Below are 6,508 nucleotides of genomic sequence, written 5' to 3'. Positions count from 1 at the left end.
AAGAAAAGAAAAGAAAGAAATTGAAACACAGAGAAGTTAAATAACTTGCTAAAGGTCACAGAACCAATAAGTGGCAGGACTTTGACCCAGCAGACTAGCCCCAGAGACAATGCCTTGTGGGCTCACTTAATCTATTTAATTTGATAGTGATTACTGTTTTATTTATGTCATATTATTTTGTATTTTCATTTTACTATGATATTTCTTTGCTTCTTGTATCTTCCTGCTTGCTTCTCTGTTGGTTTTGTGTTCCTTTAAAGACTAATTTCATACCTTTTAAAAAATTCAGTTAAAAAGTTCAAACTGCACATAAAGAGTCAAACAGAGCCAGGTGCGGTGGCTCATGTCTGTAACCCCAGCACTTTGGGAGGTTGAGACAGGGGGATCACTTGAGGCCAGCGGTTTGAGAGCAGCCTGGGCAACATAGCAAGGCTCCATCTCTCCAAAAAATTGTTTTTTAAAAAAGAGTCAAACAGATCTACAAGTTAGTTTAAAATAGCAACAGTATCTCAACCCCACCTCTATTTTTCACTCTGCGAAAACAACTACTTTCAACTGTTTTTTGTTTGTTTTTTTTTTGTTTTTTGTTTTTGTTTTTTGAGACGGAGTCTCACTCTGTCACCCAGCCTGGAGCACAGTGGTGTGATCTTAGCTCACTGCAACCTCTACCTCTCGGGTTCAAGCGATTCTTCTGGCTCAGCCTCCCATGTAGCTAGGATTACAGGCATGTGCCACCATGCTTGGATAATTTTTGTATTTTAAGTAGAGACAGGGTTTTACCATGTTGGCCAGGCTGGTCTTGAACTCCAGACCTCAGGTGATCCACCCACCTCGGCCTCCCAAAGTGCTAGGATTATAGGCCACAGCGCCCGGCTGACATTGCCTCTTTAGAAAGAAGGGCAGTTCATCTTCACTGATGAGGGAGCTTTTCTTCATAGAATAACATCAGCTGAAATATATAAAAGAAGTAGTAGAATTAGAACATTCTCATTCTGCAACTCTTCCAATGTAATAATTAATTCAGGCAAAGATCTTGAATGTATGCTATGTTCATCAGGTTGCCACGGTATTTTAAGATGCCAAAGTATCCCAATTCTGTTACCTGCTAGTTACAAAGGGAAATAACCTATCTTTCCAACCAAGAGTTCTGCTAGTGACCACTTCACGAAGTGAAAAAACTAAGGATTGCTAATAGTGGGACAAGTAGCCATTGTGTACCTCCTGATATGACATCATGTGAACTTCTCATTTCACCTTTAAATATTCTTGGCCAGGTGCAGTGGCACATGCTTGAAATCCCAGTACTTCGGGAGGCTGAGGCAGGGGGATCGCTTGAGGCCAGGATTTCAAGACCAGCCTGAGCAACATGTCAAGACCCCCACCTCTACAAAAAATTACAAAGTTAGCCAGGTGTGGTGGTACATGCCTGTAGCCCAGCTACTCAGGAGGCTGAGGTGGGAGGATCACTTGAGCCCAGGAGTTTGAGGCTGCAGTGAGCTATGATCATACCACTGCTCTCCAGCTGGATGACAGAGCAAGAACCTGTCTCAAAAAACAAAACAAAACAAAAAACACCAAAAAACCCCACAGTAAATTAGAAGAAAGCTGCGTAAATTAGAAGAAGCTGATGTGAAATCCTGAGTCCATGGGTCAATTTAGGAGAGACCATCTGGAGAGCAGGGAACCCCCAAAAGTCAGTTTCTTTAGGCCTATTTCCTTGGGCCAGCCAAATTTCTCAGGGAGAATGTTGTTCCATTTTCAATAAGGGGAAAGATGGTGAATTGAGGAGTCTTTTAAAAAATTTATTTTTGAGATGGGGTCTCATTCTGTCGCCCAGGCTAGACAGCAGTGGCACGATCATGGCTCACGGTGGTCTCTAACTCGTGGGCTCAAACAATCCTTCTGCCTCAGCCTCCTGAGTAGCTAGGACGACAGATGCTGCCATACCTGGCTAATTTTTGTCTTTTTTGCAGAGACAGGGTCTCGCTATATTGCCCAGGTTGGTCTCAAACTCCTGGGCTCAAGCGATCATCCTGCCTTGCCTTCTCAAAGTGTTGGGATTACAGGCATGAGCCACTGTGTCCAGCCTCAAAATTTAATGTATAAAGTTTTCCTTAATTTTTCTTAGCACAAAAACCCTGGCCCCCAACAATACCTAGTTTTCTCCAGGCCAGAGTCCCACTCTTTTACCCTTTTCAGAGAGAATAAGCATCTGGTTTTCTGCTGCTTTGGAGGTACCCAGCCAAGTAGAGTTGAAGAGAACAGCTGCTTCTCAGACTCTCGACCAACTGCCATATTTCTAGTCCCATTGCCACCCACTCTTCCAGAAGAATGTTGACACTAATGTCAGAGCATTTGGAGAGTTTAGTAGTGAAAATCAGGGGCCTTCTTGGCTTTGTCCACTGCTGCTTCAAAATTCATGTCAGGTGTGCCTGTCACCACCGTTTGACCATTTGGAAGCTTTCCAACTTCCAAAATGTTGTTATTTTTGTCTCCTTTTCTATTTTCCCTGTGGGTTTATGCATTTTGTAAAAAGTGCACTTCAATGCCACGTTATTGAGATTTCAGAGAACAGCAGAGGCTAATGCATGCAATCAATCCACCGTCCTTTACTGGAAGTCAATCAGATGCTCTTTAGTCTCTCTTCCCCATATACTAGTTTAAAAGTTATCCATTCTTTCTATTCGTTTTATGGGTTATCCTTAAAATTTTAATATTCTTTTCTGACCTAATAAAGTCTATAGATAATCAATATCCCTGTCTTCCTCCTGAATAATGCAAAGGCTGCTGAATGCTTTCACTTTGATCTCTCCTTTCCCATTTCCAGGTTGCTTCAGTCTGATATTTTAGTTCCTCATTACTTTTAACACCTCCTCCAAAGTAGTCCCTTCATCAATAGATGTTTTTGAGCCCTCCCTACCGTGTGATAAGCACTGGTTTAGGCACTGGGAGTACAGTAGGAAATGAGATAAACTTGGCCAGGTGTGGGGTGGCTCACGCCTGTAATCCCAACACTTTTGAGGCCGAGGCGGGCAGATCGCTTAAGCCCATGAGTTCAAGACCAGCCTGGGAAACATAGTGAGACCCCCGTCCCTACAAAAAAATACAAAAATTAGCTGGGCATGGTGGTGTATGCCTGTGGTCCTAGCTACTCAGAAGACTGAGGTGGGAGGATCACCTGAGCCCAGGGTGGTCGAGGCTGTGGTGATTACACCACTGCACTCCATCCTGGGCAACAGTGAGACCCTGTCTCAAAAACAAACAAACAAACAAACAAACAAGCAAACAAAAGCCCCACAAACTAAACTATGTGTAAATACATTTTTGTTAGGTAGAACTATATGAAATTGCCACGATTTGACCAATTTTTAGTGAAAACTAATCTCATAAGTGTGTGTGTGTGTATTTTCACTAATGTTTTTTGGATTTACCTAAACATTTACTAATTTCATGCTCCCCATGTCTCCTTCTATCCTATTCCTTTTTTTCTGGGTTCTGTTTCTTTTCAGATTTTTAGTAGTTCTTTTCAATGAGGATGTGTGAGTGGTAAACTCTCTTTCTCTGAAATTAACGTCTTCCTCTCAAATAATAGTTCACCTGAGTATAAGTCTTGGCCATTAATTTCCTTTCAGTCTTTAGAAGGTACATTGATGATAAATCAGTTGCCAGTTTAATCATGCTTCGCGTGTAGATCATTAGTCTTTCTCTTTGGTTGATTTTAAGATACCCATTGCCTTCAGTGTTCTGCAGATTACTGTGATGTGTCCTCATTTGGTTGTGTGTTAATTTTTCCTACAAAGACTCAGGATGCTTCCTGTACCTGAGGATTCAGGTCACATCTTTCTTCAATTTTTGAAATTTCTCAGCCATCATCTTTTGACTGTTGCTTCTTCCACAGTCACTGTGTTCTCTTCCTGGAAATCCTACAGGCATATGTTGGACCTCCCATTCTGTCCTCCATGTCTCTTACCGTCTATTCATACCCTCCTTTTTATATTTAATTTTTTTGAGACAGAGTTTTGCTCTGTAGCCCAGGATGGAGTGCAATTGCATGATCTCGGCTCACTGCAAACTCTGCCTCCCAGGTTCAAGCCATTCTCCTGCCTCAGTCTCCCAAGTAGCTGAGATTACAGGCATGCACCACCACGCCCGGCTAATTTTTGTATTTTTAGTAGAGACGGGGTTTCACCATGTTGGCCAGGCTGGTCTGAAACTCCTGACCTCAGGTGATCCACCTGCCTCGGCCTCCCAAAGTGCTGGGATTATAGGCATGAGCCACCGTGCCTGGTCAATATGCTCCTTTTTATTTCTATGATTCTTTCTGTGTGATTTTCTCAGATCTACCTTCTAGCTTACTAATTCTCTCTCCAACTGTAGCTAAATGTGTTTTATATTATAATGACTATATTTTTTTTCACTTCTAGATGTTCTATTTCATTCTTTTTCTTTTTGACAAATAGAACTTATTTCAAAACAAACAAAAGGCCAGGCATGGTGGTTCATCCCTGTAATCCCAGTGCTTTGAGAGGCTGAGGCAGGAGGATTGCTTGATCCCAGGAGTTCAAGGCCAGCCTGGGCAACATAGTGAGATCCTTTCTCTACCAAAAAAATAAAAAATCAGCTGGGTGTTGTGGGACACTCCTGTAGTCCCAGAAACTACAGATTCTTGGGAGGCAGAGGCTGGAGGATTGCTTGAGCCTGGGAGGTTGAGGCTGCAGTGAACTGTGATCATGCCACTGCACTCTAGCCTGGGTGACAAAGCGAGACCCTGTCTCAAAAACAAATAAACAAACAAGCAAAGAAACAAAAAAATGCTTACACAGGGCACTACTTTCTTGCTGGGTTAGTTTTAACACTGCGTTAAGCATAAACACCTTTCTTTCTGAAATGTATTTGAGATGTATATTGATTTTTAAAAAACCCACACCTCTATTAAGGTCTGGTGATAGCAGCAGAAACAATGTAGAGTGGCTCCACAATCACGTAGATGTCTTTGGTGTGTTCTGAGATGGAGTCCAGGAACACCAAGTAAAGACTGCTACCTCACAGTTTACATCTGAGTTCTTAGAAGACAAGACTGAAGGAGAACAATTTGTAACAAGATTTACTTGGCCCAGGTGTGGTGGCTCACACCTGTAATCCCAGTACTTTGGGAGCTTTGGGAGGCCAAGGTGGGTGGATCACCTGAGGTCAGGAGTTCGAGACTAGCCTGGCCAACATGGAAAAAACCCCATCTCTACTAAAAATACAAAAATTAGCCAGGCACGGTGGCACACACCTGTAATCCCAGGTACTCAAGAGGCTGAGGCAGGAGAATCGCTTGAACCCAAGTGACTGGGTTGCAGTGAGCCGAGATCACGCCACTGCACTCCAGGCAGCCTGGGTGACAGAGACTCTGCCAAAAAAAAAAAAGACTTACTCTTCAGAAGGAGAAGTCACTAATGTTGCTTAAAGAACAGGTCACAAGAGAAAGACTCTAGAAGATCTTCTCACTTGGTGCATATCAAGTGTCTATTTGAGACCCATATACTTGCTTAATCCGTGTGTTTAAGGCAAAACTGCTGCTGCTGAGCAGTAAGGAATAAGGTACCTGCTAACCTTTATCAATCTACATTTTAAAATCCTTCTTACTCCACATCCAGATTGAGCAGCAATTCTTGGATATTAAAAAACAAAAACACAAAACAAAGTAAAGGGGCAACTCTCTTAAAATGCAGCTGTCCGCAAACACCGTGATACGAAACGACAGTCAAGGAAAGGGCATCACAAACAAGTTCATGTGGAAGGAATCTGTTCAAAGTCTGTGGATTTAAGAACAAGTTCCCTAAAAGCTCTTACTTACAGAAGAAATCAGATAATAAATGTAGTTGGAAGGATGGAATTCTTTAAGTTTTCATTTTGTTTTGGGCAGGCTGGAGTGCAGTGGCGTGATCGCGGCTCACTGCAGCCTCAACCTCCTGGGCTTGGGTGATCCTCCCACCTCAGCCTCCTGAGTGGCTGGGACTACAAGCATGTGCCACCATGCTAGGCTAATTTTTGTATTTTATTTTAGTTTTTCTTTTTTTTTTTTTTTTTTTTTGTAGAGACAGGTTTTGCCATGTTGCCAAGGCTGGTCTCAAATTCCTGGGCTCAAGTGATCCTCCCACCTCACCCTTCCAAAGAGCTGGGATTACAGGCATGAGCTACTGCACCTGGCCTAGAATTTTTAAAAAATCACTATCTGGCAACTCTCAGGATAATATTTGATTCAGGCAAAGATCATCAATGAATGCTAAAACTATTGGGTGAAAAATTGTTGCAGAATGGGATACTCTCACATGGCTTCAAAGTATTGCTCCACAAATTACTTTTCAATAACTTAAAAAACCAAACTGTGCTAACCATGGACAAATCTGGTTGTTATCACTTTAACCGAGTGATCAAACTTAGCATCACCAAATAGAGTGCAACCTAATAGTTCGTGCCTCCGGCTAGGATGCAGTAAGAAGGGCCAGATATCACCTAGTAA

Source organism: Symphalangus syndactylus, chromosome 3 (genome assembly GCF_028878055.3).
Source record: "Symphalangus syndactylus isolate Jambi chromosome 3, NHGRI_mSymSyn1-v2.1_pri, whole genome shotgun sequence".
NCBI lineage: Eukaryota > Metazoa > Chordata > Mammalia > Primates > Hylobatidae > Symphalangus > Symphalangus syndactylus.
The sequence above is the reverse complement of the archived record's forward strand: the minus strand, read 5'-3'. Positions refer to the sequence as shown.